General features: G+C 48.5%; 1 pseudogene; it reads left to right on the top strand.

The window, feature by feature from the left end:
* The first annotated feature begins 1718 nt into the window (after positions 1-1718).
* LOC111530619 lies at positions 1719-3139 on the top strand (annotated as a pseudogene).
* Positions 3140-10391: the final 7252 nt, after the last annotated feature.

The following is a 10391-nucleotide window of genomic DNA, read 5'->3' as shown; positions in this document are numbered from 1 at the left end:
AGGTAGAGGCTGCAGCAAGCCATGATCACACCACTGCACTCCAGCCTGGACACAGACAGACCCTGTCTCAAAAAGATCTAAGGCCAGGGGCAGTGGCTCACACCTGTAATCCCAGCACTTTGGGAGGCTGAGGCGGGCAGATCACCTGAGGTCAGGAGTTCGAGACCAGCCTGACCAACGTGGAGAAACCCTGTCTCTACTAAAAATACAAAATGAGCCAGGCATAGTGGTGCATGCCTGTAATCCCAGCTACTCAGGAGACTGAGGCAGGAGAATCGCTTGAACCTGGGAGGCAGAGGTTGTGGTGAGCCAAGATTGTGCCACTGCACCCCAGCCTGGGTGACAAGAGTGAAACAGTCTCCCAAAAAAAAAAAAAAAAAACTCTATATGCGTGTGTATATATATCTATATATATATCTATAGATGTTATATCTATATAATAGTATAGAAAATACTATTTGGAAGAAATAAATTTGGAAGAAAATATAAGGGGTGTGTATATATAATATATAGATATAATAATATATATCTGTATTATATAGATATAATATATAAATCTATAGATATTATTATATCTATATATTATATGTATACACCCCTTATATTTTCTTCCAAAACGTATAAATTAAAAGTGTTTAAACAGGGGTCTTTAATTCATGGAGAGAGGATGGGAGAGGTGAAGGAGGCCAAGCCCTGTTCTGTATCTGTGGAATCCCTTGTCTGCATTTCTCTTGCTGTTTTAATTTTGGGCATAGCTTACATTGAAGATTAGAATCATGTGCTAATTTAGCTCCTGCTATCCTCCCGTCTGGCGCCTCCCACCTTTTTTCCACATCAGATCATCTGTAGGTCCCCCTCCTTAAATACCGTGAGGTGGGAGTCCCCATTTCCTACAGGGGAAAAAAAAAAGTCACTTCTACCCGCTGCTGGCGCACTCCCTGTCCCGCACACACCTTACACCCTGCATTTTCATTCTCTCTGTGGCTCCTACCAGACTTTTCTGTGCCTCCTTTGCCCATGCCAGGCCTCTTGCTAGGAATATCCTTCAGACATCCGATCACTCTGTTTATCTTTCGTGATTCTGCTCGCCCGTGACCTCCTAGGAAGCCTCACTTGACAGTACGTTGGATCTGGCTGCTGTCTTGCTCGTGCCCGTTCTGTACGTAACCACATGTCTACCACCACCTACGGTATAGCCTTACACTGCAGCTCTCTTCATGTGTTCATCTGGCAGCAACACTTCTAAGCACCTTTAGAACAGGAACGATTTTGTGTTCAGCCCTTGACCCCAAGCACCTGGTAGAACACCAGCAGCGTGCCAGGTCCTTGAAAGGTGCTTGATCATTGAAGGAATGAATGGAGATCCAGTAGTGAGATTTTTTTTTTTTTTTTGAGATGGAGTCTTACTCCGTTGTACAGCCTGGAGTGCAAGGGCAGGATCTCAGCTCACTGCAACCTATGCCTCCTGGGTTGAAGCGATTCTCCTGCCTGAGCCTCCCTGGTAGCTGGGATTACAGGCACCCACTAGCATGTCTAGCTTATCTATATTTTGTAGAGACTGGGTTTCACCATGTTGGCCAGGCTGGTCTCAAACTCCTAACTTCAAGCAATCCGCCCGTCTCAGCCCTGCAAAGTGCTGGGATGACAGGCGTGAGCCACTGTACCTGGCCGAGATATTTTTTCTTATATATTTTTTCTCTTCCACAAAGTGTAGTACAAAGTTAGGGGCGTGCTCAGCTTCCTACCTAACCTAACATGGGGAGAGCTGACCTCAGAAGGTGGTAAGAGCAATCTCCTCCACGCCTTTGCCATGGTACCCAGTGCCAGCCACTCCACATTCATCAGCCATGTGCTGTTCCAGGGGTCACTGTCATTCGGGGACGTGGCTGTGGGCTTCACCTGGAAAGAGTGGCAGCAGCTGGACCTGGAGCAGAGGACTCTGTACCGGATGTGATGCTGGAGAACGACAGCCACCTGCTGTCTGTCGGTGAGGAAGACTTCCCCGTGGTCCTCGGGTCACATGAACTCTTAGATGTGTAAAACTGGGGAACTGGGCCGGGCGCGGTAGCTCAAGCCTGTAATCCCAGCACTTTGGGAGGCCGAGGCGGGCGGATCATGAGGTCAGGAGATCGAGACCATCCTGGCTAACGCGGTGAAACCCCGTCTCTACTAAAAAATACAAAAAAACTAGCCGGGCGAGGTGGGGGCGCCTGTAGTCCCAGCTACTCGGGAGGCTGAGGCAGGAGAATGGCGTAAACCCGGGAGGCGGAGGTTGCAGTGAGCTGAGATCCGGCCACTGCACTCCAGCCTGGGGGACAGAGCAAGACTCCGTCTCAAAAAAAAAAAAAAAAAACTGGGGAACTGCTCACACACTAAAAGTGCTAGGCTGGGCATGCTGGCTTGTGCCTGTGATCCCAGCATTTCAGGAGGCCGAGGTGGGAGGATTGCTTGAGCTACAGGTGCAAGACCCGATTTATACAAATTAAAAAATGAGCCAGGCATGGTGGCATGTGCCTGCAGTCCCAGATACTTGTGAGTCTCAAATGGAAGGATCACTTGATGCCCGAGTTCAAGACTAGCCTGGGCAACAGAGCAAAACCCCATCTCTACAAAAAGAAATCAAATTAGTTGAGGGTGGTGATGCATGCCTGTAGTCCCAGCTACTCGGGAGGCTGAGACGGGAGGATCAGTTGAGTACAGGAGGTTGAGGCTGTAGTGAACTGTGATTGTGCCATTGCACTCCAGCCTGGGCAACAGAGCAAGACCCTGTGTCAAAAATAAAAGTGCTTGGCCTTGGGTTTCAGTGGTCAAAGAGTCTCCATCCCACTTGGGGTCCTTGTGAAGTTACCTGCCAAGCAAAACAGCTCTTCTGTGGCTGAGACGTCCACCGTTTGTTTTGCAGGCTGAAACGTCTGCTTGCTTGGAAGGCCCAGCTGGCTCAGCACAAATCCTTTAACTGTTTCTCCCGAACAGGGTGTCAAGTCAGCAAACCAGCTGTGATCTCCAGTTTGGAGCAGGGAAAGGAGCCATGGATGGAGGAGGAAAAGATAAGGACGTGGAGCTTCCCAGGTTGAGTGGGTGCCTGCAGGGGGCTGTGGGATGAGGTTCCTGGAAGTCTACAAAGCAGAACCCATGGATGGTCTCTTTTTTTTTTTTTTTTTTTTTGAGATGGAGTGTTACTTAGTCACCCAGGCTGGAGTGCAGTGGTGCAATCTCAGCTCACTGCAACCTCTGCCTCCCAGATTCAAACCATTCTCCTGCTTCAGCCTCCTGAGTAGCAGGGATTACAGGTACATGCCACCATGCCTAATTTTGTATTTTTAGTAGATACTGGGTTTCACCATGTTGGTCAGGCTGGTTTCAAACTCCTGACCTCAGGTTATCCACCCACCTTGGCCTCCCAAAGTGCTGGGATTACTGGCATGAACCATGGCACCCTGCTGGATGTCCTCGTTTCAGGCAACTGTTCTCAAAAGCCTGGGATCTTGGCTGGGTGCGGTGGCTTGCGCCTGTAATCCCAGCACTTTGGGAGGCCAAGGCGGGCGGATCATGAGGTCAGGAGATCAAGACCATCCTGGCTAACACAGTGAAACCCCATCTCTACTAAAAATTAGCCAGGTGTGGTGGCACACCCCTGTAGTCCCAGCTACTCGGGAGGCTGAGGCAGGAGAATCGCTTGAACCTGGGAAGCAGAGGTTGCAGTGAGCCGAGATTGCGCCACTGTGCTCCAGCCTGGTGACAGAGCAAGACTTATCTCAACAACAAAAAAGCCTGGCATCTTTGCAAGCAGCTGTGGACATTTGGCCCTAAACCCTGAGATGCCTCAGTGATGCTGCTACCTGTACACATCACTACACGATTCCTTTCCTGTGCCTGAATTTTAGAGAAAGGCATATTCTATTTTTTTCTTTTTTCTTTTTTTGAGACAGTCTGGCTATTGCCCAGGCTGGAGTACAGTGGTACGATCTTGGCTCACTGCAACCTCCGCCTCCCAGGTTCAAGCAATTCTCCTGCTTCAGCCTCCTGAGTAGCTGGGATTACAAGCATGTGCCACCATCATGCTCAGCTAATTTTTTTGTTGTTAGTGGAGATGGGGTTTCCCTATGTTGGCCAGGCTGGTCTTGAACCTCGGACCTCAGATGACCCTCCCCCACCTCTGCCTCCCAAGGTGCTGGGATTACAGGCATGAGCCACCACACCTGGCCCTCTTTTTTCTTGTTTTGAGAAAGGGTCTTGCTTTGTCACCCAGATTGGAATGCAATGGAGTAATCGTAGCTCACTGCAGCCTCCAACTCCCGGGCTCAGGCAATCCTCTTACTTCAGCCTCCTGAGTAGCTGCTACTTCAGACACATGCCATCACACTGAACTCTTTTTTTTTTTTTTTCATTTTTTTAGAGATGGGGTCTCCCTATGTTGTCCAGGATGGTCTCGAACTCCTGGGCTCGTGCGATCCTCCTGCCTTAGCCTCCCAAGGAGGTGGAACTACAGGCATGAGCCCTATGCCTGACTATTTTCATTTGTCCTCTGATTCTGCTCTGCTGTCCCCACTAAGACCTCAATTGCTAAGTCTTCCTGTAGAATCTTCAGTATTTTCCCTGTGGTTATAAAACAGGCTTTCTCCTGTGTTCAGAGATTCATTCATCTACCCTTTGTTAAAACAGCCGTTATTTTGTGCCATTTGTTGTTCTTTTCATCTTTTCCTTTCACTGTGAAATGCCTCAACAACATATTTGCTACACGTATAATTTAGTTCCCATTCTCTTCTTCGCACCCACAAACTGGTGAAAGCCATTCCTGTCCTTTAGTATACTTAATGACTTTATTTATTTTTGAGACGGAGTCTCCCTCTGTCGCCCAGACTGGAGTGTAGTGGCACGATCTCGGCTCATTGCAACCTCCGCCTCCCAAGTAGCTGGGACTACAGGTGCGCACCAGCACACCTGGCTAAGTTTTGTATTTTTAGTAGAGATGTCATTTCACTGTGGTGGCCAGGATGGTCTCGATCTCCTGACCTCGTGGATCTGCCTGCCTTGGCCTCCTAAAGTGCTGGGATGACAGGCGTGAGCCCCTGCGCCTGGCCAACTTGATGACTTGAAATCACTGCCGTCTCCCTCCCAGCTCACCTTCGTGTGGCATTGATTCATGCTGATCTCCAAGTTTCTGCTGTAGAAAATGCAGGGCCTGGGTTATTTGGAGCTGGCAGCATCTTTTCTGTTAAATGCTCATTCAGGGGCCAGGCATGGTGGCTCACGCCTGTAATCCCAGCACTTGGAGAGGCTGAGGCAGGCAGATCATATGAGGTTAGGAGTTCGAGACCAGCCTGGCCAACATGGTGAAATCCCATTTCTACTAAAAATACAAAAATTAGCTGGATATGGTGGCATGCGCCTATAGTCTCATCTAATCAGGGGGCTGAGGAGGGAGGATCACTTGAGCCCAGGAGGTTGAGGCTACAGTGAGCTGTGGATCCTTCAGCCTGGGCAACAGAGCGTGACCCCATCTCAGAGAAACAAAAATCGAAGGTCAACTAGCACCAGTAATGGAATCAGAAGTAATTAAACCCTCCAGACATGGCAGCTGTCACCTGTAGTCCCAGCACTTTGGGAGGCTGAGGCTGGAGGACTGCTTGAGTCTAGGAGGTGGAGGTTACAGTGAGCTGTGATCACACCATTGTACTCCAGCCTGGGTGAGACCCTGTCTCTTTAAAAAAAAAAAAAAAAACAAAAACAAAAAACAAAAAAAGAAACTTGGCTCATCTTCCAGGTTTTTTAGTAGAGATGGGGTCTCACGATGTTGCCCAGGATTGTGTTGAACTCCTGGGCTCAAGCGATCCTCCCACCCCGGCCTCTTAAAGTGCTGGGATTACAAGTGTGAGTCACTGTGCCTGGCCGATCTTAGAGGTTAATGTCAGCTTTGTCTACTTCATGCATCTGGTTACTCTACTGTCCAGCCTGGTGTATGACCTTTTATATGACTTTTACATTCTTCTTTCAAGACCATGTAATACGGCTCCATTCTGCCTAATGGGCTGTAGTCAGTATAACCCCACGGGGAGAAGAGCTGTTATTTCATTTGTCCATGTTTCTTCAAGAAGTTCTGGGGGACACTCCTTTAATCCCTCTTTGGATCAGGACAAGGATTCTTTGTCAAGCATTTGTTCAGGACACTGCTAATTAATTGATAATCTACACCGAAATTACTTGGGGGACTTTAAAAACACCCCTGGCTGGGTCTCACCCTAGAAATGTGATGGAGTTGAACAGGTGGTCTTCACCTCTCAAATTCAGCAGTTCGGCTGGGCGCGGTGGCTCACGCCTGTAATCCCAGCACTTTGGGAGGCCGAGGTGGGCAGATCACAAGGTCAGGAGATCGAGATCATTCTGGCTAACACGGTAAAACCCTGTCTCTACTAAAAAAAAAATTAAAAAATTAGCCGGGCACGGTGGTGGGTGTCTGTAGTCCCAGCTACTCAGGAGGCTGAGGCAAGAGAATGGCATGAACCTGGGATCTTGCAGTGAGCCGAGATCGCGCCACTGGACTCCAACCTGGGTGACAGAGCAAGACTCTGTCTCAAAAAAAAAAAGAAAAAAAATCAGCAGTTCAGCTCAGGAACTTTTTTTTTTTTGAGACAGAGTTTTATTTTTGTTGCCCAGGCTAGACTGCAGTGGTGTGATCTTGGCTCACCACAACCTTTGCCTCCCAGGTTCACACGATTCTCCTGCCTCAGCCTCCTGAGTAGCTGGGATTACAGGCACGTGCCACCACACCTGGCTAATTTTTTTTTGTATTTTTAATAGAGATGGAGTTTCTCCATGTTGGTCAGGCTGGTCTCAAACTCCTGACCTCAGGTAATCCACCCGCCTCAACCTTCCAAATTGCTGGGATTATAGAAGTGAGCCACCGCGCCTGGCCAGGAACTTTTTTTTTTGAGAGAGAGTCTTTCTCTGTAGCCCAGGCTGGAGTGCAGTGGCACAGTCGTGGCTCACTGCAACCTCTGCCTCCCGGGATCAGGCAGTTCTCCTGCCTTAGTCTCCCAAGTAGCTGAGATTACAGGCATGCACCACCACACCTGGCTAATTTTTGTATTTTTAGTAGAGATGGGGTTTCACCATGTTGACCAGGTTGAATCTTAGACTCCTGACTCCAGGTGATCTGCCCACCTTGGCTTCCCAGAGTGCTGGGATTACAGGCGTGAGCCACTGCACACAGCCAGGAACTTCTAAACAGAGGAGTGACACCTGAGCCTCAGAGGTAAGGCAGCAGGTAGCATCTTTGGTTTAAAATGTAAATGAAGATACACCAGGTGTGGTGGCTCATGCTTGTAATCTCAGCATTTGGAGAGGCTGAGGCAAAAGAATCACTTGAGGCCAGGAGTTCGAGACTAGCCTGGGCAACATAGTGAAACTCCATCTCTACAAAAAAAGAAACTAGGCATGAGCCACCGTGCCTGCCTAATTTTTGTAATCCCAGCTAATTGGGAGGCCAAGGCAGGAGGATCGCCTGAGGCCAGAAGCTCAAGATAAGCCTGGGCAACATAGTAAGACCCCCATATCTACAAAAACAATTTAAAAAACTAGCTGGATGTGGTGGCATGCACCTGTAGTCCCAGCTACTTGGGAGACTGAAGTGGGAGGATCGCTGGAGCCCAGGAGTTTGAGGCTGCAGTGAGCCATGATTGCACCCCCATTCTCCAGCCTGGATGACGGAGTGAGACCCTGTCCCCAAAACAAAACAACAAAGTGGTAATACAGGCATCAGGAGACAGCAGGGAGTCTGACTCTGAGGCCAGGATGGCTTGTGTGGACTCTAGTATTCTTCTGTTGGACGTCTTAAAGATCCATAGGTCCATGTGAGGATTAGTCACTGCAGAAAATGCCTCTAGCTCCAAGATAATTCCTTTAATAATAAAGATCTCATGGCTGGGCGCGGTGGCTCACGCCTGTAATCCCAGCACTTTGGAAGGTTGAGGCGGATGGATCACCTGAGGCCAGGAGTTCGAGACCAGCCTGACCAACATAGTGAAACCCTGTCTCTACTAAAAATACAAAAAATTAGCCGGGCACAATGGCAGGTGCCTGTAATCCCAGCTACTTGGGAGGCTGAGGCAGGGGAATCACTTGAACCCAGGAGGCTGAGGTTGCAGTGAGCTGAGATTGCACCACTGCTCTCCAGCCTGGCGACAGAGTGAGGCTCCATCTCAACAACAAAAAGGGCCTCATGCTTTGAGAAAATCCAGTTGGTGTATAGAATGAAAGGGAGCATAGGTCGGGAGAACATAGCAAGTGTGGATAGTGAAGGCCTCGTGTAACCTGGGCCTCAAGGGAGGGACGGGGCACTTGGTTTTAATACTTTCTGGGACAGAGTTTCACTCCATCACCCAAGCTGGAGTGCAGCGGTGTGATCATGGGTCACTACAGCTTCAACCTCCCAGGCTCAAACGATCTTCCCACCTCAGCCTCCTGAGCAGCTGCGATTACAGGCAATTAGACTTGAAACCACAAAATGAATCCTCCCTTCAAGCTTTTCCGCAATAGTTTTGTGATACAATACTCCAAGATTAACAAATTTATGGCCAGGCGCGGTGGCTCACGCCTGTAATCCCTGCACTTTGGGAGGCTGAAGCCAGCAGATCACCTGGGGTCAGGAGTTCAAGACCAGCCTGGCCAACATGGTGAAACCCTGTCTCTGCTAAAAATACAAGAATTAACTGGGCATGGTGGCCGGCACCTGTTATCCCAGCTACTCAGGAAGCTGAGGCAGGAGAATCACTTGAACCTGGGAGGCAGAAGTTGCAGTGAGCCAAGATCATGCCGGTACACTCCAGCCTGGGCAACGGACATTCATGTGATTCTCCTGTCTCAGCCTCCTGAGTAGCTGCGATTACAGGTGCCTGCCAGCATGCCTAGCCAATTTTTTGTGTTTTTAGTAGAGATGGAGTTTCACTGTGTTAGCCAGGCTGATCTTGAACTCCTGACCTCATGATCTGCCCATCTCAGCCTGCCAAAGTGCTGGGATTACAGACATAAGCCACTTCAGCCAGGATATACTTAATTATAAAGACAACTGTGGATATGAAGTTTTTTTTTTTCTTTTAAGATGGAGTTTCACTCTTGTTGCCCAGGCTATGGGAAGAAATGAAATCATTATGACAAACAGATCTAAAACGCATGAGAACACCCCAGAGGGACGCAGGGGTGTGTTCCTAGTGTGCTACAGACAGGTAATTTTTATTTTTGAGTTGCACTGGTGCACAGAACATAATTGTGAATCTGTAGACATACATACCATAATATATAGAATATCTATTGAGACTCTACTAAATTATACTCTTCTGTATTTGTGATATCTAACTGGAATAAGATGAGTATATTATTAAACCAGAGAGCTCCACTGCAGCACCACATACCATTTCTATTTGTCGTCACGTATTACAGAGCCCCTGAACCTGGAAGCTAACAATTTCATGACATCTGCTAACTCACAATCAACTAGTTTATATTTCTGGCTGGGCTTGGTCGCTCACACCTGTAAACCCAACACTTTGGGAGACTGAGGGGGGCGGATCACCTGAGGTCAGGAGTTTGAGACCAGCCTAGCCAACATGGTGAAACCCCATCACTATGAAAATACAAAAATTAGCCGAGCGTGGTGGTGCATGCCTGTAATCTCGGTAATCCCAGCTACTTGGGAGGCTCAGGCAAGAGAATTGCTTGAGCCCGGGAGGCAGAAGTTGCAGTGAGCCAAGATGGTGCCACTGCATTCCAGCCTGGGTGACAGAGCAAGACTGTCTCAGAACAAGTTGTATTTCTACGTTAGGACTCCATTTCTCCATTTTCTGGCAATATAGTAGACTGTCTAAAGTGAAAACCACCGGGGCAGTGGCTTATGCCTGGGATCTCAGCACTTGGGAAAGTCAAGGTGGATAGGTCACTTGAGCCCAGGAGTTCAAGACCAGCCTGGGCAACATGGTGAGACCCTGTCTGTACCAAAAAAAAGAAAAAAAAAAAAGCTAGGTGTGGTGGCATGTGCCTGTAGGCCCAGCTACTTGGGAGGCTGAGGTGGGAGAATCCCTTGAGCCCAGGAGTTTGAGGCTGCGTTGAGCCATGGTTGTGCCACTGCACACCAGCCTGGGCGACAGAGTGAGACCCTTTCTCAATAAATAAAACTGAAGTGAAAACGCTTCCACTGAGAACAACTAGACATGATGGACAACAACCACTGACATCCTTTTAGGTGCATAATTCAGCTCTCAGAAAAATAAGTTTCCAGGTGCCAGCTATGTAGAAGGTACTGAAAACCAGAAATACAGTCTGTGAGTTGATGCTGTAGCTGTCCTATGGGTTTGATTTGATTTACTTGGAAGCTTGAATGTTAAAGGGTATAGAAGGGT

This window comes from Piliocolobus tephrosceles, unplaced genomic scaffold, assembly GCF_002776525.5.
Source record: "Piliocolobus tephrosceles isolate RC106 unplaced genomic scaffold, ASM277652v3 unscaffolded_46629, whole genome shotgun sequence".
In the NCBI taxonomy this organism is placed as follows: Eukaryota; Metazoa; Chordata; class Mammalia; order Primates; family Cercopithecidae; genus Piliocolobus; species Piliocolobus tephrosceles.
The sequence above is the reverse complement of the archived record's forward strand: the minus strand, read 5'-3'. Positions and strand labels throughout refer to the sequence as shown.